We start from the raw sequence: 27,175 nt of genomic DNA, 5'->3' as shown, positions 1-27,175 counted from the left end.
TGGTCACGCTGCCTTGGCTCTTGGCTCACCGTTGCAGCAGATGCTGCTTTTCTCTCCACTTCACAAAAGCTTTTTTTCCCTCCTTTTTCTTTAGTATACGAATGAAGCCCTGAGGGAACGCAGCCTTGAACCTCACCTCAACAAACCAGGCTGGTGTTTTCATTGCTTTTGCAAATAGATTATTCTAAGCTGTTGTGATTCACAAGGTCCCTACACAGTGTTCACTGCTCCCTATACACACTCAGAAGGGGTTGTTTTCAGATGATACTTCATTGGACAAAATGTGCTCAGTTAGAGTGCCTTGCAACGTCATTACCCTAATTTCACAGTAATATGTGTAACTATATAAAAAATAAATTGTCACTCAAAACCCCTAAATTTAGTGAAAAATATCTATTGGGATCTTTAATGAGAATACATTTGGTTTTTGTAATTATATATTTTTTGTCAACTGTTTTCTAATCCATGGTCATGATAATATTATTGTAATGGTTGCATCTCGTGAGCTGCTGTTTGAAATATCAAAGGAAAAGTTCACCCAAAAATAGTTCACCCAAAAATTTTAATTATTATATTTTACTCACCCTAATGTAATTCCAAACCTACATGACTTTGTCTCTTTGGCATAATGCAAAAGGAGACATTCTGAGACATTCTGTTTTCCATGATTTGTTACATGTTACTACAATGAACAAGAACTGCAGCTTTTCAGCTTTAATAAAGATGCCATAAAAGTATCATAAAAGGTCTCCATATGGCTTATGTTCTAGAATCCATCATTTGATCAGACTCAAAGGAACAATTCATTCGAAAATCAGACACTGCTATATCTATCTAGAGCAGATGTCTAGATTTTCAGTAAATAACAATTTACATTTTGGTCTGTTCCTAATACAAAGCTACAAAGCTATCAGAAGACTTCAAATGTAACACACTAGTTGAATGGACTACTTTTGTGATTCTTTTATGCTGTTTTTGTATTCTTTTTTTATCTTGAAAGATTTAGTAACTGCATCGAAAAAAGCCTTCAAAATTTCTCCTTTTGTGTTCTGAAGAAGAAAGAAATTCAATCAGGTTTGGAACAACATGAGTGTGAGTTAATAATGTCTTGATATTCATTTTTGGTTAATTATTCCTTTAAGATGGCTGAATAACCTGTGAAGTCCACTCTGCAGGACACTATTGTAATAATAGAACCCCCGAATACCCCTAGTGTCTCTCTCTCTCTCTCTCTCTCTCTTTCTCTAGTGGTTCATTAGAAACAGGTAGGAGTATCCTTAGACAACTGACAGCTAATGGGTTTTCCAGAACTCCTGCACAACAATCCCCTCATCTTTTCTTCCCTGCGTTTTCCTTCTCTTTGTTTCCCACTCTAGCACTTAGAAATTGAGTGGAGGTCCCACTGTGAGGCAGCAGAAAACAGCTCAACTGCAGAGGATGTTAACAGGCTGTTGTACAGCGATAGTCTCGCCCTGTCCTCAGCAGTGGTGTGGAGGAGATGTTTTCCCGTGGGTCTGTGCCAGGGTGGTGGCTCTGTTGGCATATGTTCCCTTAAGGGTCACGTAATATGCTGTAGGTGCTTGGAAGTCTGAGGCTAAATGCCAGCTGCATTGTGCCTGGCTGCAGGCGAGGGCAGTCCAGGGATGTGGGACTTACTGCTGGACTTTGTCTAGGGGTATTTGAGAGTCTACTGTATCATTTTGTTTTAGTGTGTCCAGATAAAAATAAATAAATAAAAAATCACATTAAATAATAAGAATTTAAAGGGCAGTACAGCTAAAACAAAAAAAAAAATTCTTTGTTCTTTTTTTAATAAATTTATTTATTAGATTTATCCTGAAGCAATTTTTATTATTATTATTATTATATAACTTTTAGACACGTTATATCAGATTATGTAGAGTACAACATTGACCCCTCACTTTTTCAGCAGCCTTGGTTGCAATCGAATAATTTTTATGAGTTTACCAGATGGCAAAATTGTAAGATATCATACAAGCTAGCTAGTACTAAAGCTAGTACCATTGAGACAAACCAATCAACAATCAGAATTTCAAATCAATACAATACAGGCAATGAATTTTGGATAGCTTCCTATCCAAGACTTTATGTTAAGAAAGGCCATGCCAGTGAACAAATTTGGTTATGCTTTCCATATTTATTTATTAAATACAAATGACAGATATACAGTATTTTAATAACCTTCAGTTCCCTTGTATCGTTCCAAACTTTTGTATGTTTTTATTCCTTGGAACACAAAAGGTATTTTGTTATTATATTCACTTAAGTGAATGCGAACTGTTGAGCACCAAAAACCTTAAAAATAAATAAATATAAAAAAGACAAAAAAGTATCATGCGCAAGCTTTCAAATCTCCCATTGTGAAATTTTCCACATTACCCATACTTATGATAAACAATGAAGTTTGAGCACAATTTCTTCTCTAAGCAGGGCTTCCTGCTAAATGTGTATGAATGCAAAATAGTCTTTGCATGTTTGTAAGTGGAAGATTTGAATACACCAGATTTGAAAGATATCGTATTGCATTAGATGACTTGTAATTCAAGCCAAATGCAAGAATCGTATGGATTACTTTTATGCTACTCTTTTGGAGCATGACAGCCTCAGTTCCTATTTGCTTCACTTCACTTAATCGTATGGAAAAGCACAGAAATGCTGTGGCCTCTTCTTGGCATATTAAAAATTAAAATCATGGTTAGATTTATGTTTGGGGTTTTGGGTAGAGGATAGACTTCATGGGTTATGTTTAGGGTTGGGGTTGGGGTTAGGGATTAGACCTATTTATTAATTTGACATTGTGTTCATTGGTTGGTTGATTTTTCTGTGTGGGAATAAGAGTCGTCATTTCTGTACGAGCCAACTCATAAAATTTTTTTTTACAAATTTGCCATCTGGTTAAACTCAAATGAATTATTATGAGATTGGGTTGGTTCCAGAAGTATGTTTCCCATTCAGTTTCTCCATAAGGCTTTGAAAAAAATCAAATAATAAAGAGTTCTTAGCCATGAACCAAACCAACATGCTCTCAGCTGAATCACAAAAATTATTTTATTCAAAGCCAGAAAGTATATGAAAATATACAAAAAGACAAAGGTAAAAACTGTACTTAAATTCTTTTATAGACTACTAATCCCATGAAGCATTGCGAATGATGTAATTGGTTCAGAAATGATGGCACAATATTCTGTAAAACTGTTGATGTACAGTCATTGATTATGAGTATAAAACAATATTTTTTATTATATTTAATTTTAATTTGATTAATTGTAAAGTGTTATTGTATTTTTTCGAGTTAATTGCTAAATATGGAAATACAAGTAGTTTGAGAGGGTGAATGAGACTGGCTTGATTAATTGATGCATTATACGAGTGGGCAATCCCTGCTGACTTCTTTTTTCTTTTTTTTTTTTCTTTTTTTTTTCCTTTTAATTTTGAATTTCTCTGATTGGAGAATCTGTCTTCAGGATTATGGGTATTATAGTTCTTCATCTGGAATTTGGCTATTAAACACAGTATCACAATTGTTTCTCCTAGACAGCAATAACATTAAATGGAGTCTCCTGCTTCACAGATTTTCCCTCAGTAATCTCAAACATGTCTCCTCAAGAGTTTCTGGAGAGATCTCAACAATGTCTTAAATTGTGCCAAGATTTGCCAGGATACCAAAGTCTGCAATCAAATTTCATAAAAACTGAAACTTCTCTCATTTATTACTTCCAAGACCAAATTGTTTATTTGGTATGTTTACCTATTCTAATTTTTTCAAAGGAGTTTTAGAAGACACATCTGAGACTTGAAATTTAACTCCAAATCTCCTGAGCAGCGATAGAGCAACTGAGTAATAAAACCTACCTCTCTGGGTAGAATAGTGACTGCCCAACACTTTTGTGTAATAGCTACTACTGGGTTTCTCTCTTTCTCTTTAGTTCTTTGCCTCTAATGAAGTTCAAAGTTCTGAGGTGACGTGACCCCAGCCTGAGACTAGGTTGCATGACTCCTGTAATAGATAGTGCACTTCCCACCAACTTCCCAACAACACAGATGTAACACAGATGTCACAAAGCCTTTACACTAGTTATACTTTATACAGTGACTCTTTTTGTTTCTTATTATTTACTCACCCTTATGCCACCCCAGATGTGTATGACTTTCTTTCTTCTGCAGAATACAAACAAATATTTTTATAAGAATATCTCAGCTCTGTAGGTCCATACAAGGCAAGTGAATGGTGGTCAGAAATTTGAAGCTCCAAAAATCACATAAAGGGAACATAAAAGTAATCCATATGACTCTAGTGGTTAAATCCATTTCTTCAGAAGCTATATGATAGATGTGGGTGAGAAACAGAACAATATTTAAGTCCTTTTTTACCACAAATCTCCACTTTCACTTTCACATCTTATGCAAAGATAAAATACAGTTTACTTAATTATTTATTTATTTTAAGGCACAATTTACAGGTATACTTCTTTTTTACACGTTCCGGATCACCTCGTGCCTGGTTGACCGTGTTGACCGCACTACAACTACTTTGTGACATTCTTTTACAGTCAATAGCCAGCTAATGCGCAGACGACGCACACAGATGAGGGCTGCGTGTGTAACGCAATAAGTGTTTTTGCACTTTAATAATTTTAAGGAAAAAGATTAAATCTTATTATACAAGGATTATTTGTTCATAGAGTTTTATATCGCTGCTGCAATTCCATTATTCACCAGTAGATGGCAACCACACCAAGCTCATTCACGCAGCTATGCTCACGTGAGGTCTCGCGTGAACTCTCAAAAGTGAGACTCTGCGTGAACAGTTTTCATGCAGAAATCAGAGCGTTGCCTAAAATGGCTATTTTTTTTATTTTGCAGAAAATAAATCAATTAAATATGTAGCCCCCTGTGTGAGTAAATGTACATGCTGGGAAGCGCTACACATGTGAAGAACATCTAGGCGGCGCGCGGTCAAGCCGTGCTGCTGTGCTGATGACGCAGTTTGCGTCACACATACTGTGCGAGGCGGGATCCGCAATGTGCACGCCCTAAGTATACTTTGGCCTTAAGACATTACAAATATTACAGCTTCATTTTTTGTTATAACATAATTTTCTGAATAGCTGCTTTGAAACGATGTGTGCTGTGACATGCACTACACAAACAAAAATGACCCGACTTGATAATATTGCAATCTAATGCAATGACTTTCAGATATTTTTAAGTGTAGCTTGAGTGTCCAAATACTTTTTGGGGCCACTGTACATTAGTATCTCTCTATTCTACCAAATAACATTGTAAAGTTAACTGAACGTTGCTTGTTGCAGCAAACCGCAGCAAGGGATGACTTCATTGGTGTGTGTGGAGATGCTGTTTTAATGGCCCTGGGCTGTGGGAGGCTTATGAGATCACTGAATCTCTCCAGGAGTTGTGAAGCCACATTACCAGCAGACTCCATTTGTCATAAAAATAAGCCGTTTCCTTTAGCAGTCATGTGTTTTCTCTGGCAGTGCCATTATGGCTTTGGCCGCCTGCCCAGCCTCATTTAAAGCTGCTTGTTGTGTCAGCCGTCCCTTCAGCGTTTGAACAGAGGCAGTGATACCAGCCGCAGGGTCAGCAGAACGGCACGCTCCAGACTTTGAACCCAAATTACCATGTGTATGCATGCTAACATGTGTGCAAAATGTTTGTGAATATGCATGCACCTAGACAAAGAAAGTTTCTTTAATGGGTTCAATTAGGGTTCAAAAAGGGTTTAATTAGGTTCAGCAAAGAACACTCTTCTTAACTAGAACCATTTTTGCTGTATACATTAGCTCATTTGTCTTTCATCCAAAGTGACTTCGAAGTGCATTCAAAATATACATTTCATCAGTACATGCATTCCCTTGGAATCAGATCAATAAACATTTTGTGGCCCAAACAATCTGTGCTGAACCAATGTGTTCTCATGAGAATTCCTGCATGTTCTTATGCAAAGTGTGGTTCAAGCAAACGTACATTTGCTTATGTTTGCATAGACACCGAAATGTACAATATTGATTTTTATCCTTGTTGAATCCATGAATACTGAATTCATGAAATTAATTGTTTAATTGTATTGCTTTTATAAATAATGTGATGAGTTAAATGTTCAGTGTCATCACATTTAACGCAGTTGATGCATTTACCTGATTTGACATTATATCAGTTTCATTCTGTTCTGTTTGATTCCTTTGATTCTTGGTTATTTAATTATTCATTAAGTATTTAATTTTTATTTTGTTTGCCATGGGACACAAAATGAGTTTTCAGAATATGCTGTAGTTCATAACAAAATACCATAAAATAAACCACAAAAGCACCATAAAATTATCATAAAAGTAATCAATGTTATTTTTGCACTATAATCCAAGTCTTCAGATAGCTATGTTACAAACAGACCCAAACTCAAGCCTTTTATTCAACGATCTTTGTTTCCATCGGCTTTAGCGGCAGTAACAGCCATAACTGTCAACTCCACACTGATTTCAATGATAAAAATCTATAAAACTCTACAAAAATCTATCTATGAATTACCAAAAATTTACAAATAGATCTATAATGGATTCGTAAATATTTTAAGATTCAGCATCTTACCAGATGTACAAATATGTACGTTTAAATGTTAAATGTACGAAGTACTACATATAATAATGAGATCAAGCTGACTGATCTTGAAGGTCGATTCTGAGTGCTATATTTCGGATGAAGCTGCAAGCCACTGAGCTCTGGCATACTCTGCGGGGACTGTACAGCATCACTCCACTACTGTGATTCAAACACTTGAATCATCTCTATAATGCTGATCTCCATAATTATTTGATGAATTACTACTGCCATGATCTATAAAAATGTATACAAACATCTCTTTTGAGTCAAATTCAGTTTACCACCCGCTTTCCTTGGGCAGTAATAACGCACAGATTTCTTCACCTAATTGTCTGTCGTGGATGTCGCATTCTGTGAATGAAAACCTTTTTTAACAACTATGTATAATTACTACATATACATGCAGGGCCAATTCAGATACAAGGAAAACATTATTAGATGTAAAAAGTACTTTTCTCAGTTGTTTCCAAGTCTTCACTGAATTATTAGATATGATGCATTAATACAGATTTAATGCTGCCTGGTTTTGACTCAAAAGATTAACTGTATGCTCAACACGTTCTCACTCCCAAGGCGTCAAAGACTGACACATGTGCGGCTCTTGCAGCGTCAATCTACAGATGCCAAAAGCGTCCTCTGGTGTTCTTTTCAACGAGAAACCTTTGACGTCAAATGACTGACGCGATGGGCATTAGAATTTGCATCATTGAATTATAGTTTGGGGTAAAATTTTGTCATCGTGACATATGTTGGGGGTATGATTTTCATTTCATTTGAAATCAGCAACATTTATTCGTATAGTGTTTAATATTTAATCTGTTGTTTATCTGTCTATAATCTGTCTGTACACATCCTGCACTGCTGAAGTGACCTGTTTCATTCCGGGTGTATTCTGAGTCTTACAATCATTTTATGTGAAGAACAAACCTAAATGTACATTTTTAGTCAAGTCAAGTCATTTTTATTTGTTTAGCGCTTTTCACAACACACATCGTTTCAAAGCAGCTTTACAGAAAATCATGTTTTAACAGAAAACGAAACTGTAATATCTATAAAGTCATCATTGTGTAATCTGATTAAATATGATTATGAAGTGTGTATAAAAATAAATAATAATTGTATTTAGAACCCCAGTGAGCAAGCCAAAAGCAACTGTGGCAAGGAACACAAAACTCCATAAGATGTTGGTTAATGGAGAAAAATAACCTTGGGAGAAAACAGGCTCACTGTGGGGGCCAGTTCCCCTCTGGCTAAACAACATGAATACAATGCCAATATTAGTTATTTGTGTGCATTGCAAGTCATGGTTTAAGATTAGTAAACTAAGTAAGTGTTAAGGTCCAGTGTTTAAAAAAAAGTTGTTGTTTTTTTTTTTTATGAATTTTAAGATTAATGACTAATATCTTTGAAATCCATTCTGGATTAACTGCAGAAGTTTACATAGATGCATTGTTCTGGTAGTTAATTGATAGTCTATGGCTGTGTCTCGTTTGGAAGGCTGCATCCTCCGGAGGTCGCATTTGTCGGGTTTCAGAAAAGCGAGTAGGACACTTTGAATTCAGCCTTCGAATGCGATCTTCTTTCACGGGAATTCGGAGGATGCATGAGGTGTATCCTTCGTGGGCACTCATAACCCACAATACTTTGCTTCAATGGAAATGTAAAAAAAATATTACGCCAATTTGCCCATAAATATGATGTTCAAACGCAAGGAATGTTAATTTCCAAGTTGAAGTACCTCAGTAGATGGGTGCAGAGTATATATTATGTATAATTATATTAATATATAATTTAAAGTATTAGACTAAAAGTACACCTGTAAAATCTTTATAACTCTCCTAAAATGTACCTCATACATTCCCTTCTGAAGGGACTTTGTTCCCTTCTCACTCAAAGTGCTTGCACTTGTTAAAGACTGGCGTGCTGTCATAGCAACCATGATACGTTCCGTTTCCGTTTGTCCTACAAAGGCAGTCTCGTTTAAGCTAGACTTTTTTAAAGGAGGACGCTCGGTATACTGCAGCCTTCAAAGGACGTGTCCTACCTAGTATGCAGAAGCCATCCACGTCTGCATGATGACGCCAAAGGTGCCCCCTGGCTTCCTCTCATTGACATGGTGAGAAACCCCATTGTTTTCAATGAGAAAACTTTGTCATCAGTTATCAATATTTGAATATTATTTTATGTACTTAACCTCAATGTTTTATAATATTTATAAATATATTAGTGAGATATTACATTATACAATCATATATAACCTAACCCCATTTCTAAACCTAACTGATAATCAGCAATATAAAACATGAAAGAGACACTTAGATATTCATAATTTGAAATACATTACACTATTCATAGATATTCTGAAGCACCAAACAGCACATTTATGCCTAAACCTAACCAGTGAATTAAAATGAATTAAAGTACTAATTTCCTTCCAAAACAGCAAAATCTGTACATTATTCCAAACATTTGGCCGCCAGTATAGCTAGCTACATTTCCAATCAAATCAAATCCCTTTATTGTCACTCAACCATATACACAAGTGCAACAGTGGGTGAAAGTCTTGGGTGCGGTTCCAAGCAACATAACAGTATGACAATTACAATAAACATCTGATTTACACATAACACAGTTTACACATCTTGTTACACAACACAATAACACAACACAATATACAATATACACCTAATAATATACAATATACAGTATACACAAAATAAGAAGACTGCATACAAACAAAAATAAAATAATATACAATATGCAGTATACACAAATAAGAAGACTGTATACAATAAAAATACACTGTAAACCCCCCCCTCCCATGTAATCAGTGGAAATAAATATGTAGTATTGTGTTGACATTCAGCTGTCGGTCAGTTGCCAGTGTGTTATTAAGTGAAGTATAAAATGAGGGTCCAGTCTGAGGCTAATAAATTGCTGTGCTGATATATGTATCATGAGCGATCAAAAGTTCAAAGGTCTGATTGCTTGGGGGAAGAAGCTGTCATGAAGTCGACTGGTGTGGGTCCTGATGCTTCGATACCGCCTGCCTGATGGTAGCAGTGAGAGCAGCCCATAGCTCGGGTGGCTGGAGTCTCTGATGATCCTCCAAACTTTTTTCACAAACCGCCTGGTATAGATGTCCCGGAGGGAGGGAAGCTCACCTCTGATGATGTGTATGGCAGTTCGTACCACACTTTGCAGGGCTTTGCGGTTGAGGGTGATGCTGTTGCCATACCAGGCAGTGATGCAGCCAGTCAGGATGCTCTCTACAGTGCTGGTATAGAACCGTGTGAGGATGTGGTGGTTCATTCCATACTTCCTCAGCCATCTCATGAAGAAGAAGTGCTGGTGAGCCTTCCTCACAACGGCCTCAGTGTGGACGGACCATATGAGTTCCTCAGTGATGAACTTGAAGCTGCTGACTCTCTCCACCGGTGTTCCATTGATGGTGATGGGGCTGTGTTCTCTGTCTTTTCTCTTAAAGTCCACCACATGCTTCTTGGTCTTACTGACATTGAGGGAGAGGTTGTGCTCCTGACACCAGCATGTCAGAGTGTGCACCTCCTTTCTGTAGGCTGTTTCATCATTGTCAGTGATCAGACCTACCACCATCGTATCATCAGCAAACTTAGTGATGGCATTGGAGCTGTGTGTTGCCACACTGTCATGTGTGTATAGGGAATACAGGAGTGGGCTGAGAACACAGCCCTGCGGGGCTCCAGTGTTGAGGTTCAGTGATGAGGAGATGTTGCTGCCCATTCTAACCACCTGGTGTCTGCTTGACAGGAAGTCAAGGATCCAGCCCAGAGCCCGGATTTTCACATCAAGCTTGGAGGGCACTATGGTGTTGAATGTTGAGCTGTAGTCTACAAACAGCATTCTCACATATGTGTTCCTTTTTTCCAGGTGGGAAAGAGCAATGTGTAGTGTAGATGCAATGGCATCATCAGTGGAGTGGTTGTTGCAGTATGCAAACTGCAGTGAGTCCAGTGAAGCAGGCAGCACAGAGCAGATGTAATCTCTAATTAGTCTCTCAAAGCATTTGCTGATGATGGGGGTCAGAGCAACATGACGCCAGTCATTTAAGCAAGTGATTTTGGATTGCTTTGGTACAGGCACAATGGTGGACGAAAGGTTGAAAATGTCTGTAAAAACACCAGCCAGTTGGTTCGCACACGCTTTGATGACGTGGCCCAGAATGCCGTCTGGGCCCGTGGCTTTACGGATATTCACCCGTCGGAAGGATCAGGTTACATCCGCAACAGAGACGGAGAGTAAACTAACCTTTGTAGCTTTGGCCGCGAGAGCTTTCTCCGCGAGGGCAGTGTTATTTCCTTCGAAACGAGCATAAAAAGTATTAAGCTCATCCGAGAGATAGGCAGAGGTGTTCACGGCGGAGTTTTTATTCCCTTTGAAGTCCATGATGATATTAATTCCCTGCCACATGCTTCTAGGGTCGGTGGTGTTGAACTGTCCTTGAATCTTGTCCCTGTACTGGCGTTTGGCTGCTCTGATAGTTTTGCGGAGGGCATAACTGGCTTGTTTATGCTCCTCCGCATTCCCGGAATTAAAAGCGGAGGTCCGCGCATTAAGTGCTGCATGAACATCACTATTAATCCACGTTTTCTGGTTAGGGTAGATCCGTATTGATTTGGTTGGCACTATATCATCTATGCACTTCCTGATGAAACACGTTACGGTGTCAGAGAAGACCTCGATGTCGTCATCAGAGGTGGACCAGAACATCTCCCATTCCACGTGATCAAAACAGTCTTGTAGTGTAGAATCTGATTGGTCCGACCAGCACTGGATCGTTCTGAGATGGGGTGCTTCCTGTTTCAGATTCTGCCTGTAAGCGGGCAGAAGCAGAACAGAAGAGTGGCCCGATTTACCAAATGGTGGGCAGGGGAGGGATTTATAGACATCCCGGAAGGGAGAGTAGCAATGGTCCAAAACCCGGTCCCGTCGTGTGTTGCATCTGATGTGTTGGTAGTATTTCGGTGCTATTGACTTGAAGTTGGCTTTGTTAAAGTCCCCGGTCACAATGAACCCCATGGGTTCGATGGCTGAGTCTGGAATCTCTGCAGACATCCAAGTTTCTGTAAGGCAGATAATGCAGCAGTCCCTCGTCTCTCGTTGGAAAGAGATCCGCGCTCTCAGCTCGCAGAGCTTGTTGTCTAGAGACTGAACATTTGCCACTAGAATGTTGGATAGCAGGGGTCGATTTGCGCAATGTCTTAATCTGACGTGAACACCGGCTCTCCTTCCCCTTTTCTGGCTACGCTTCCACGGCCGGGCTGACCAGACAAAGTGCTCCGCTGTCGTGTTTGAAAACAGCAGGTCGGCATTGAGGTATTTAAAGTCTGGTTTTCGGTGTGCTATTGCAAAACCAATGTCCAAAAGTGGTTGTCTATCATAGACAATAAGGCAGACAACATCCAAGACAAAAAACATAAGAATTGTAGGCAAAACAAACAAAAAACTGCAATACTGGGTCAGAGCTCGCAGCGCAGCAGCCATACTCAGCGCCATCTTCAACTGCATTTGCACTTGACTTTTATTCGCTTATAGCTCATAGAAGCTAACTAATCTTTTAAATTGAGTATAATTTCTTATTGATTTTTGATCTTTTATAGATTCTGTACATTAAATGATAAAATTTTTGCCTAAGAATTGAATTTGTTTAAAATTATTTAGTAATTTTTAGATATTTTTATTATTATATTAAGAGCTATTTGAATGTAAAGATGCTTTTTATTTAAGTTTTTTTTTTATAACATAAAAGTATGAAAGTTAAATATTATATAAATATAATTTGTGTGCAGGTGGTTGTTTTAGTTTTCAAATGTCTCAGATTTTTAAGTAATGAAACTGGTCTATTTGCATTTATTACTGACTTTAAAGCATGCAATCATAGATGTGTTGCTGATAAATAATGGAATCATCCTGCTGAGGGTGAAGAGAATCCCTTGTAGTCATGACCTGGCTTTAATTTCACTACATCACTCACTTTGCACTTTGGAAAGCAGCAGGGATATTCACCTCATTCAGATAAGATAAGAGCTTTGGGAATGCCGCCCCAGACCTCCCTAAAACACATATACATGGAAAGACTCTTTCACTTCTGCATCCATTAGAGACATATTTCCACCTGTTTTTCTTCTGAACATTTGTATTTTAAAGACAAAGGATGTGTACTCTGTATGTTCATTTATATAAATACCAAGTGAAGACTGATATGGAAATAGTACAAAATAGTTGCCTTTCATGTTTCCCTTGTTGATTTGTGCCAGGTGTGTTACTAGTCTTGTTAACCTTGTTAGTCTTTGTGTGTATATCGCCATCATGTTCTCTGTCTTTGTCAGTTCTTGTCCTTGTCCTTGTAAGGCCATTGTGTTGGAGTGCTCTGTTTTCTAGTTTCTTGTGTTTAGTTTGCCTTTTATTAAAGCTGCACTTTGATCTATATCTTGCTTCTCCATTATTACAGAAGAACTGACCAAGTTATGGATCTAGCAGGTGTGAAACTACTGTCTCTCTGGCATGAAACTGACTCTACTGAGAAGCATGTTGAACTGTTTTGTGCCTTAGCTCACAGGCTAGATTTGGATAATATACCCCTTAAAATACATTTTTCAATTAGGTCAAAATGAGCCAATTAACAATTTTTGTCTGCAGGCAGATGCGAACTATCCTTGGTGGACTATATTGATTATGCTTTGTAGTTCAGCTTTCCTTTCTACACTATGGGTTACAGCTAAACCTCCACTAAGACACCCAGCGCTCTCTTGCCAAAGATGGCACCAAGCACTCTTTCGCCAGAGGTGGAATGGAGGAGGAAGGCGTCAGCTCCGGTAGTCCCAAAGGTCCGACCAAGGATGCCCCTCTGCTCCCTGTCACGGAGGCCCCACTGCTTCCTTTGATGGAGGCTGCTTCGCTCCCTGCTCCGGTGGCCCTGGAGGTCACAGTGATGGAGGCTCCTGCACTCCTGCTCTGGTGGTCTCGGAGGTCATTTACTGTTCCGGTGATCTCTGAGGACCCCGCTATGAAGGTCCCTTTGCTCCATGTTATGTTGGTCTCTGATGCCACTCACTACTGCAGCCCCCTTCTTCGAGGATGACCCTGCTGCAGTTTCCTCTGAGGGCCGCCTTGCCCTGGCCAGAGTCCCCAGCAGCCTTGCCCCTGACAGAGTACCAAGCCACCTTGACCTTGCTCTCTAAGCTCTCCCGTGGTCTCCAGCTCGCCCACCAGTGCCTCTTGAACCCTGTGGTCTCCGCCCTCTCCTGATCCCCTGTGGTTTTTGTTTTGTTTTGGTTGGGCGTCAGTAGCCGCTCATTAAAGGAGTGGCTCTTTCATATATTGGATGATCCCTAGCTTCCAGTAGAGGGTGCTAGGTTTCTTGTGTGTCTTTTTATTTTGAAGTTCTGCCCTTGTTTCATGTTTTCATTGATTTTGTCCCATGTGTGTCTTGTTACTAGTCTTGTTAACCTTATTAGTCTTTGTGTGTCTATTATGCCCTAATGTTCTCTTTGTCTTTATTAAACCTGCACTTAGATCTGCATCTAGCTTCTTAATACTCAAATTCTTCTAAAGCCATATGATCACTTTTGTAATGAACAGACTGAAATTTAAGCTGTTGTTCCCTCTTTAAACAGTAGTTTAAACACTATAAGGCCAAACGTATGTGGAAACCCCTATCTAACTATCAAGTTTGGTTACTCTATTAATTCCAGTGAATACAAATTGTAATGCTACTCAATATAATTGCATTCTAGGGCATTGTGTGCATCCAACTTTGTGGTAAAAGTTTGGTAAGGGCCCTTTTCAGCATATTAACTATTCCAGCATGACAATGCATCTGTACACATTAAGGTCCATAAAGAAATAGTTTGCCGCATCTGGTGTGGAAGAACTTGACTGGCATGCACAAAGCCCAGACCTACTTCACTGAACATCTTTGGGATGAAATGGAACACTGAAAGCGACCCAGGCCCCATTCTTAATTCATACGTGCCTGACCTCACTGATATTCTTGTCTTGTAATTTCATTTCATTTCAAAAGCATGGGCATTAATCCCTCCCTTTGCTGCTTTCACACTCTTCACTCTTCTGGGAAGGCTTTCCACTAGACATTGGGGCATGGCTGCACGGATTTGATCCTATTCAGACACAAGATCATCATGGGTCAGGCACTGATGTTGGATGATGGGGCTTGCAGTCAAAGTTCCAATTCATCCCAAAGTTGTTCATTGGGATTCCTGTCTAGGCTTTGTGTAGGCCAGTCAAGTTCATCCACAACAGAATCATGTCTTTATGGACCTCACTCTGGGCACATGGCAATTGTCATGCTGGAACAAAAAAAAAAAAGGCCCTCACTAAACTGCTGCAATTAAATTTGAATGCACACAATTCTCTAGAATGTCACTGTATGCTGTAGCATTAAGATTTGACCTCACAGATATTACTGAAATAGCCAAATCCCTTAACTAGAAGCAGTGTAGAAGAGGAGTCCATTTACTTTTTGCCATACATATACAGTATATTAAGGAAAAAGACATTGTCACTAGTTCATTTGTCAAGTATGTAAGAAAAAGAGTATGTACCAACTTTAAATAAGTACTACACTGAACGGGCTAGTGTCTATTTTTAGTGTCTATTTTATTGTCTATTCTATGCTGCCTATTTTTATTTTCTTTGCAGACTATTTTAAAGCTACACTTTGTAACTTTTTTTTTTTGTTGTTAAAAAATAAATAAAATGTTATTAATGAGAGAGTGCAACATAAATCCATCTTCCAAACCATGTATTTACTTTACCCAAATACACTTAAACCTATAATAATGATATTACATTATAAATATTTTAGAGCTGTCGGAACGGATTTCGCAGGAAATTACGTTATTCGCCCGTGCGTGTTAACGTCATATCTATACACAGAGAAAATAAGATCCGGCTACTGTAGCACGTGTGTGGGCATAGCTGAAGCTGAAAATTTGTTGTCACAATGAACAAGAAAAATTAACCATGGATCATTCAAAACATTAAACCTCCAGGGATTCACTTCGTAAAAACAAAGAAACCTCGAACAGTGCTAAGTCTACAAGCAAAAAGGGAAAGCGACAGAATTCATAATAAAACCTGAATCAACATTGGCGTGGCTTTTCAGAGGCGGCGACAACTCCGAGATCTGAAAGGACATAAAGAGGAGCAGAGTCGAACCACAGCCAAAACAATGTCCTTCCGCAAGACGCATGCAGTTATATTTTTTTAACTGCTAGAGGGCCAAAAGTTACAAAGTGTAGCTTTAAAAAAGTGAGTGGCCTGGCTGATATCTCAGTCTTTCACAAGTAAAAACAACCCATTTAAGTAATTTTATAGTTATTATACCAGCCATTACAACTTCAGTGCTACAAACAACACCGGCCAACAAAATAAAATGTGTTACTGAATTCTGAAAGGAAAGTCAATGTTTTACATTTTCCTTGTGAAAGAACAGTTTCAGAGTCTCTTTCCAAGCTCTAAGTCCAGAGGTAGGGCACTGATTGTTATCGCACATAAATGGCTCAGTTTTCAAGCCATTCCCTTTTCCTTTTGCCCTGGCTTTTTGTGCTTATCCCCTTTAAATTGAATTTTAAACCCATTCGCTCTGATTTGGTTTGGAACATTAAGCTAGCTATGGGCACTTCTATTCTCCTCTCCCTGTTTCGAGCACCTTCTGCTCACCCTTTAATCTGTAATCAATTTATTTGCAGTGTGTACTAGGATCTCTGTGTGCACGTGTGAGTTTTACAGGAGTAATTATGCCACTGAGGTCGCCAAGCTCCGGATTAATGCACACTAGAATGAAACAAACTAGGCTCATGGGCCAAATATGTAGGCAGAGAATACGAGAGGGGAGCCATAATTTCCATCTGACTCAACATCCACTTTGTCTTCCAACTCCTAGTTGGCCTCTTCCTTCTTATTTGTCTCAGATTCTAGCTTATTTTGTCGATATTTATTCTCACTTTTTCTCCCTTGTTTTTATCCCCAGAAGGCCACTTCCATTTGTACACCCACACATTCGTATCACATGAATCCCCTTTGCGGTACAGAGAGGGTACAGTACAGAGAGTACCGCAGCATTAGTCCATACCATTCAACAGTTGCACATGCTTACTGAGAGACGTCTGTGGATTCTGAAAGACTGAATGACTCATGACCAGCAGTAACCTCCACTATCTTTTGTCCTCAGAGCAGAGATTTCTCCTTCAGACAGACTCCAATTGAGTTTAATAACTTTGACAGTTTTGTGATTGCACAACTGATGCTGCTAGTTTCCTATTTATTTGTTTTTGGACATATTGTTCCATGGCAATACTATGCTTTTTTTTTAACAAGTATCATGGCAAAACCATGGGTTTTTGAACATGTACCATGGTATTCTTTTAAGTGCAATGGTGGGCAAAATAGGTACTACGTTGTTACCATATGGTACCATCTGATCATTGTACCATAATACTGCCATTGTACTTTATTTTTTTATTTTTTTTTTTTTTATAAGGGAAAGCTATTGTTTAATTGATATCTATCTGTCTGTCTAACTTGCTTTTAATATTCATGGAAATCAGTACTGTATGGAAGATTGCATATCAACCCATATTATGATATGTTTTTGAGATGTGCTAAAATATAAACTGGTATAATACTGTGTGGTATCAAACTGAGAAAGACTAATGAGGTTTCTCATGCAAACAGTTATAGCACATATTACTTATTTCAATGAATGTGTTCATGATACTGGGGGAGAAACTAAGAAAGAGAAAGAGAGGGAGAGAGGGACTTTCCCCCATTGTTCCAGCCATGTCTGTTCCTTTACTAATGTCTATCTGTCTTGCTCAAGCAAAATGAGTCTCTCTCTCTCTCTCTCTCTCTCTCTCTCTCTCTCTCTCACTCTCTCTCTCTCTCTCACTCTCTCTCACTCTCTCTCTCTCTCTCTCTCTCTCTCTCTTTCTCTCTCTCTCGGTTTCCTCAGTACTTGTCATCCATAATTGGATTCTAGATGTCCAAACTTCACTTCTCTAAACTCTTACAGTCTCTGATTAACACTTGACTGTTGTCTAAATTCATACCATCCAGAAAGAGATTGATTGACTCTTTGTCTGCACATACAGCTGCCCCAGAAAGGTATTTGGACACTTAAGTCACTTAAAATAAATACCATTTGGTTTGTTATTTTGTTAGCTAATGCAGAACAGTCAAACATTTTAAGTGTCTAAATACTTTTTCTTACCACTGTATATTTGACTAAGTGGTGTGTTAGTAGTAGATTATATATGTCTCAGTTTGTTTGGCCAAACTATAATGCAATATTTTCATATGCTTTTTGTTCTTATGCTTTTGATTTTGATATATACATATATTGTATCACATCCCTGATTGATTTGACGAAACATAATGCTTCTAAAGATGTCTTAGTTTAAGTCTTAAAGGGATAGTACACCCAAAAATGAAAATTAATTTACTCACCATCCCAGATGTGTGACTTGTTTCTTCTGCTGAACACAAATTAAGATTTTTAAAAGAATATCTCAAGTCTGTAGTTCCTCTGTAAGTAAATGGTGACCAGAACTCCAAAAGCTCCAAAAAGGAGATAAAGTCAACATAAAAATAATCCATAAGACTCCAGTGGTTTAATCAATGTCTTCTGAAGCAACCCAGTTGGTTTTGTGTGAGAACAGACCAAAATGTAAATAATTTTTCACTTAACATCTTGTCATTGCAGTCTCCAGGCACGATCATGATTTCAAGCCTTATTACACTTCCTAGCACTTGAAGCATGCGCAGAGCACTAGATGGCTCCAATATGTGGATGCCAAAAGAAGCCTTCGGTAACTGTTTCCAACACATCCAACAAGTGCATCACTTTTAATGAGAAACCTTTGGTGTCAATAGACTGATGTGAAGAGCATATGATTTTTTTAAATCGTGAAATTATATGTTGGGGTATATTTTGTCATTGTGACATTATATGTTGGGGTATGATATTCAAGGTGGCTAAAGTTTATTTGTTTCATCAGCAACATTTATTTTGCTGTGGTTAATGTTTAATCTGTTGTTTTCTGTACACATTCTGCTCTGCTGGAGTGACCTGTGTCGTTCCAGATGTATTCCAAGTCTTCCGATCACTTTGTATGATGAACAGACCCAAATTTGATTTTTTATTCAATGATCACGGTCACCTGGTGTCTGCCATAACACTTCCCACACTCAGTCTAACACGTTTTAAAGTGTTGCGAGGTTTCACGTCAGCAATATCAAAAGCCATTAGCTCTCGCTGGTTTTGTGACTGACTGCAACAAGCTCAAGTTCAGATATCTTTTGGATGAGATGTGGGTGACCAGTATTTTAGAGCTCCTTGGATGTTGCTGCCTTCACGGAGGAGAAAGATTTTCTGCAATTAAAACCCTCAGTTTCACTCTGTTCCTCACACACTTGTATCTGCTTGTTATGTCTTTTATATTGCTGAGAATTTGTTAGGTTTAGGCGTAGGGGTGGGGTTGGGTGCTCAACAAACATCTATATGATAGTGTAATGTAAATTAAATGAAATTATTGTGACTAAATTTACCTGTTTGTTACATGTATTGTCTTGTTGAAAATAGGTAACATTTTTATAACGTGGTTGGGTAAGTGGATATAAAATATCAATATGATTGTATAATGTAACTGCACTAATATATTTGTAATATTATAATAATGTTTCTATATTATTTTTATATATGTATGTATTATAATATATAATTAAACATATTGCTGGTAAACACGTGATAATATCTAAATATTATATGCATCTTTTGATTGAGATGTGAGTGACCAGAATTTTAGAGCTACTTAGATGTTACTGCCTTCACAGAGGGGGAATATTTCCTGTGATTAAAACCCTTAGTTTCACTCTGTTCCACACACAAAGCTATCGTATGGTTTGGAATATTATTATAGTGCTTTTGTAGACTTTTTACATAAATTATTGTAATTGTACATGTATCTGCATGTTACATTTTTTATATTGTTGAGAATTGGTTAGATTTAGGCGTAGGGGTGCGGTTGGTTGCTCAAAAATATCTATACAGTAGTGTAATGTAAATCAAATGATTGTGACTAAATTGACCTCTCTGTTACATGTTTTATAGTGTAGATAATTGGTTAGGTTTAGGAATTAGTTTGGGTTAGGGAATGTAAAATATCGATATTATTGTATAATGTAGCTACATAAATTACATTTATAAGTATAATTAAACATATTGTTGTTAAACACACACAATAATTTCAGAAGATTAACAATGATTGAATTATAATTAAATAATAATAATAATAATAATAAGGCACACATAGAGATTTAGTTCATTAGAGATATGCCATTTGGCCATGCAGACTAAGGCACACCTAGCTAGCATACACTCAGTGCACATGGCTCTTCGGAGCAGCAGCAGTACACAAGTCTTGGCGGTAGATCTGCTTGTTTGGGGAGTTGTGTTTGTGTTTTGTGTTATGCATTTGTGCAGCTTCCCTGCTTTGTTGGGGGATTGTATTTAAGTCTAATTGTGCAGCAGTATGTCATACATGCTTTATGCATCATGTCTTTTCTAATTGTGCAGCAGCAGCAGAATGTCCCTATGCTTATCTTAGTATGTCTGTGTATTTTCTAGCAGTAGCAAGTCTCCGTACTTGATCTGCAGCAGTAGGAGCAGTGTAGCAGATATAGTCCACCAAGACCAATATCCTATCAATATGTCATACCCACATTTACATGCTAAATCTTTCAGAGTTGTCATGACCGAACTACTTTTATGGTGTTTCTGTTTCCTTTTTTCCATACAACTAGGTTCAGAACAACATGACGGTGAGTAAATAAAAAGTGAATTTTCATTTTTGGAGCAACTATTCCTTTAAGTATATAAGCAATATCATACTTATGATATTGCTCAAGTTTAGTATAGACCTTTATAATGATGAATTCTTTGTTAATATGGACTCCTATCTTTCCCCTTTATCCAAGATTTTCCATATTTTATTTTTTTCCATCAAAACAATTTCCATCTGTGCTGAGCCCCAGCAAGACTGCCTCTCAATTGCCACACTCCAATACACATAGAGAGAGAGAGAGAGAGCGCTCAACGGCAACATATCAAACTGAAAACACACACCTGCACAGAGAAAGAGAGCGAGAGAGACCTGTCTCATTGATGGATCCGGCCCATCCACCCACACAAACTCTAACAGCACTTGGTCAAATACCACAAAGAGGGAACGAATGAAAAAGAGAGACAGAGGAAAAGATGCAGCATTCCCCCCTCCTGTTTGCAGATTTTTGGACGGATGCAACTCCCCCACACCATCTTCCCCAGAGCTTATGAAAGACGAGGAATGTTTATGCGTCTGACTGTGCTCTCCATTCTTTCAGCAGTCGTTCTTTGCTTTTAAAACGATTAACCCTGCCAGCTAATGTCATGATGGATTTCATAAGCGAATGCTCTCACAGCTGCCAGGCCAGACATCAAGCACCCTCTGACAAAAGTTCCTGTAGCCACAGAAAAAACATTAGAAAATAAACACGATCCTTGAAAACCTGCCCATAAAAATTCTTTGCAATGGAAATGTAGAAATAAGATGCTCTATTGTAGATATAAACATTTAAAGATGTTAATATAACCCTGAAGATATTCTAGCATTCAGTATTTACATTGCACTTTATATTTCTGCTCTCATATTGTTGACTTTGATCCTCGCATTTCTGCTTCACATCAGTTTTATACATGTTTGATGTGTCTTAAGTGGACATGGTTATGTAAAATGAAAAAGATTCTACTTTTTTATATAGACAGATGTCTGTTGCCTTGTCTCGCATATCCAGACTTTTGAAAAAGCAACAAAACAGAGTTTGACAAGTTCTGTGTGCAACATGCATCAGACAGTAAGTGAACAAGGCAGTATTGGCCACTTTGCCAAAATAGACAAACACAGAGTAAGCTCTCACACTGAATTTCACTGTACACTCTTAAAAAAGGTTCTTGGCAGAACTCTTTTATAAAAAGCCATTTTTCACTATAGGCAATCATGTTAATGTAATATGTATTTTGGTATTTATTTATGGTGTTCTTTTTAAAATGGTTTCAGAAGAACTCAAGACTTAAATTCTTTTGTTGAGCTACACCACTGGCGTCACCAACGGTATTTCAAAAATAATGAATAAAGGTTACCTTAACTACCCCTGTCTTCCATTATCAAAATATCAAACAGATAGTCCCATCCCAAATGAAAGCGATTGCTTGAGCGAATGCTGATAAGTCAGCTGCTTGGAATGCTAAGAGAAACAGAGCAATGTTTTGATAGTGTCATAAAGCCACAGTGTTTACACTTTTCAGGGATATCAACCTACTAATGGCTTACTTATAGTTGTCTCTGCATATTAAGCTGGGATAGGACAAAGTATTTTAACATCAAGAAAATTATACACTTCACCTTTAAAAAGTCTCTATGGAATTAGTTCTAATTAGAACCTTTGTTTCTAAGAGTGAAGATGGAAGAGTTAAGAGAGAGTGAGAGTTTAAGAATGGCGATTGGCAGAGGATTGAGAGAAACGATGGATGTCCGAGAGAGCAGTGCTAATTCCTCTCTCTACTTTCTGTCTTTGTCTCTTGTTTTCTCTCTTTCATCCCAGTCCAGGCGGTTTTCTTGCATGTGAGCACTTCATTATGCTGTGAGGTGTTGTTTTGTTGTCGGCAGATATTGATCTGACTGTGACAGAGGAACTTTTTAAAGGGTCGCTTTGACTGCAAAGTCTGTGAGTGACAATTTAATTATGTTTTGTTGCCGTCGGCTTCGAATGCACCAAATGCAGACTTCAACCTCTTACTTTTACAACTAGTACAGTAACCTCCAAAGTCTGGCTATGAGTGGGCGTAAAGCAAATACAGAGAGCTTCGCATTTGCCAAGTGGATGTTTTTGCCAAACCACCAAACTTTTAAATGTCTCTATGCAAATTGCATTAATTGTCTGAACAAGAAATTCCAAACTAAGTATTTCAAAATAAACTTTGTCATCTAACAGAGTTTCACATTACTGGATGATTTTAGCCTTCACAGCATGGAAACAAAAACATGGAGCAAGTGCATCATCTAACATGTCGATAGAACAAAATGAAACCCAGCTTGTCAGATTCTATTGTTCTTAGAGTATGTGTATTGTTTTGCCACATTTATATTTTTCAAAAAACTTCTTCTTACAATGCTTTTTTATTACATTGTTGCAAAGAAGTATATCCAAAGCAACTTACAGTTCATTCAAGTGACACATTTTGTTTTGTTTTTTTTTATCATTATTTGCTTTCCTTAGGAATGAAACACATAACCTCGTTGTTGGGCTATTGAAGCAATGATGCCCATTAGTACAATACTGCCCACTTCTACATTGCAGACATAAAATGTCTTTTAATTATCAAACCTTGGCTAAATGTTTGCAATGAAATTCAAGTGTACCATTATTGCAAGCTGCACAGTTTATACTTGACTGTATATTGCTAACTATTTTATATAGTCTTTAAAACGAGATGCAACAATGCATTTAATTTACACATTTAATTTACACATTTATTTAAGTAAGTAGTGTCCAGTTATCATATCGGACATAAATACAATTCTTTTGCAAATAATGTGCTAGGAGAAAGAGATGTTAAAAATCGTAATTGAAATAACTTTGGAGCATTTGGCATATTGGAAATGGAAGGTCAAGTCAAGTGCATTGAATTATGAAACAGTACTCCCTAAAGTGTGCTCTGGCAATGTAGTAGGTCATTCCAGTATTCCATACAGAAAGTTTGCATACTGTGCACAACATACATACTGTCAAAATAGTACAAGTAGTATGCTATTCCACACATAACCCATTAATTAACTTTACTAAACTCTGGCCTATGAACTGAAGTATGTATTTTGAGCAGCTTTTTCCAAACTGAAAATCTAGCAAGTTGGATTTATATAAAAAAACAAAACAAAGCAAAACACTGTACCCGTGAGTCCGTGACTGGCGTAAATTCTGATGTATACACAGTGTACTTAAGTATAGTATTGATGTCTTCTGTTTTTTTCTTGCAACTTTTGAATTGTGTTGGATGAATGTGTTGAACTGGAAGGCATAAAGATGCATTAAGTGCAATAAACAACAATGAAAGTAAAATATTTTTTTTAAATGTTCATTTTACACAAAACAACAGAGGAAACCAATTAATGTGTAGATAAGTTAAGATAAACCAGATATGTTACTAGTATATACAGAATAACTGTCCTACTTTGTCCAGGTCATCAAGTCTATTTTGATCAAAATGTCAAACAGAACAACTTCGACTGCTTTGCCATTACTTTAAATATCTCATTACTATTTAAATACCTCCATGCTGACATTTTTTTTTTTTTCTGTTCTAACAGCTATAATGATAATACTTTATTATGCCAGAGGAGGTTAGTGGTGAATTGTGACCCTCAAACATTTGTTTCTTGTCTGATTGACAACATCATTTGTTACAATGTCTGATTCATCTTGAGTACCACTTCAAAGTCTGGCCCTTGAAGCAGACATGTTGATTCAAAAATGGCCACACACATTGTAGTGCCTGTGCTTCTGATATAACTTGCATTTTTTCGTCACTAAAATAACATGAGTGCTTCTTTCTGAAATTATTTGAACTCTAATTTACACCATGAGGCAGTCTAAAGATGCCCACTCATTTGAAATACGCTATGCCCTGTGGATGCAATACATGCCAAAATTAAAGGAATAGTTTAGCCAAAAAAATTATCTCATTGACTCACCCTCATGCCATCCCAGATGTGCATGACTTTCTTTATTCTGTTGAACACAAACAGATTTTTTAGAAGAATATCTCAGCTCTGTTGGTCCTCACAATGCAAGTGAATGGTTACCAAAAATGTGAAGCTACAAAAGCACATAAAGGCAGCATAAAAGTAACCCATAAGACATCATTGGTTAAATCCATATCTTCAGAAGTGATAAGATAAATGTGGACAAGAGACAGATAAATATTTAAATCCTTTATATATATATATATATATATACTTTCACTTTGACATTCTTCTTTTGTTTTTGTCGATTCTCATTCTCCGTGCATATCACCACTTACTGGGCAGGGAGGACATTTATTCCCATTTACATTTATTTATTTGCCAGACACTTTTATCCAAAGTGACTTACAAAAGAGGAATAATACAACACAAGTGATACATCTTACAGAGACAGTAGTACAAAAAAGTGCTGCAATGCTGGGGTGGAATGAGGGTGAGAGTGATAAGAGGATTTTTATTTTTGGGTGAACTATCCCTATATCAACCCCTGTGACAACTTATTACTTTTCTGTCCTTTCTAAAAGTTTTACACTTGTTAGTAACGCAACCTTCTTTGTCATTAAATCTGGGATTCATTTATGGAAGCCTCTTCTGTGGAGAAATGAGTAGCAGAAAATGTCACTCCTGCCAGCACTTGGTTCAGCACACCTCAATAAACACTACTTGGGTTTGAACATTGTTTTTAACATCTAATTTTATAACTAAATATATAGTTTTCAATGTGTTTTTATTTGAAAAAATACATTTTATAGAGTTTATTTTTTTATTTCATATTTTTATATTATTTACTTTTATATTTTCAATATTATTTCTTAAGCTGCAAATTCACAGTATTTTATAATTTGTAATTTTAAAGTCATTGTGCAAAAGTATATAAACACAAATACATTCCTAGAAAAGACATTTATCTTTAATCAAACATTTTCAGACAGCTATGCAATAAATAAATAAATAAATAAATAAAATGCTGTATAATTTAACTATTTTCTTGAATGATCAGTTTTATGTAGCCTGCAAATTCCTTCATACCTGGTATTAAGGTTTATGCAGAAGAACATTGGTCGATAACCATCTGAAACCATAGAAATTGTAAGTTTATGTTAAGAGGATGATACTATGTAGCTATTCTGTCCAACTAGTAACCTCACAGTTCTACAACAGTCAAGCAAATAAATATAAATAAAAATCCAATAATGACATTTTATATGTGCTACAGACTTGTAAAGAGACTGTGTGAGACCCTTTTTTAGAAATAAGAAATCTCATAGTGAGAGAATGAATAGTTATCTAACCCTGCCATTTCGTACCATGTTCTCAGACAGCGCTCTAGATAATGACCTTCACGGTCTGGCACTGTGGGTGTAGCAACTCATCTGTGACCAGTTTCCCCTGCTTCTTAAATGATGCTGAACACAGTTTGGGCTGACAGAAGAGCAATTCTACACTGATCTGTGCCGATGTCTTTGTGTGGCCATCACATTGAGCACCCCCTTCTGGTGACTGTGAACACTGCTGTCTTCACATTCACTACCCATCAAACAGTCCAACATCTCAGTGTCTATTAGCAAGACATTTTTTGAGTTTTTCCTGTCAATGAGATCAGTGTTAGGGATATATTTATATATATATATATATATATATATATATATATATATGTGTGTGTGTGTGTATGTGCAAGTGTGTGGGTAATGACTTTCAGACTTGTTTGTCAATGTTAGATTTTTTTTTACCTGGACCAGAGCTGTTTTTAGATTTGATTTAAAGTCAATGTGACATGCTGCTCGCAACCCATTTTAGTTCCGTAATTTAATGTATTTCTGAGTAAGACATGAAGTTCAGTGAAAAAAAAGAGAGAGAAAAAAAATTATATATATATATAGAGAGAGAGAGAGAGAGAGAGAGTGGGACTTAATTTTATATGAAAACACAATACAGACAGTCAGGAACATACATTAAAAAAGTAAATATGGTACATTTGGATTTCATATTGACTTTAAAGATCGTCCCTTTACCGAGGTTTCATGTGAGCCATTTACTCTGTTTGTGATCAGATAGCAGAGCTCTGGAGAAATGACCCACAAGCTGAGAACAGGGCTTGCATTCAGAGCGAGCTCTTCCTTCATGCAGCGACTCCTGTGCTGGGAGAGCAAGAAAGAGAGAGAGGCAGTCGGGCTGTACTGCTGTTCCAGCCGCTGCCTCAGGCCTGGCCATCTTCCAAGCGCCAATCAATGCAGCCTGGAGTCAATGGAACTTCAAATCTAATGCCTCAAGACACTCCCTGAAAGCAGTGTAACTTCACTTTACCCAGTTCTCTCACTCCTCAACTGAAGCCAGCTGCCACTAAACTGCAGTTGGTCTGCACCAAGAAAAAATGCAAATTGTTAATTTGAGTGGTTGACCCAATTCCATGTTGAATAAAAAAAGAACACATACAACATGCTATTTATTTATACACTTGATTGATTAAGGAGAAAAAGCAAGAAAAACATGCCTCGTGATCAATCAAGAAAATGTGCCTCTAGGCTGTGGTTACATATAAGTAGTCTCTCTTTAAAAAGTAGTCTGGGAAAGTCGCTTTGCTGCTCAGTATACAGAAGCAACTGCCGTTGAGATCCCATTGGCATGGATTTGTTTATTATGTG

Source organism: Myxocyprinus asiaticus, chromosome 2 (genome assembly GCF_019703515.2).
Source record: "Myxocyprinus asiaticus isolate MX2 ecotype Aquarium Trade chromosome 2, UBuf_Myxa_2, whole genome shotgun sequence".
Taxonomy (NCBI): Eukaryota; Metazoa; Chordata; class Actinopteri; order Cypriniformes; family Catostomidae; genus Myxocyprinus; species Myxocyprinus asiaticus.
The sequence above is the reverse complement of the archived record's forward strand: the minus strand, read 5'-3'. Positions refer to the sequence as shown.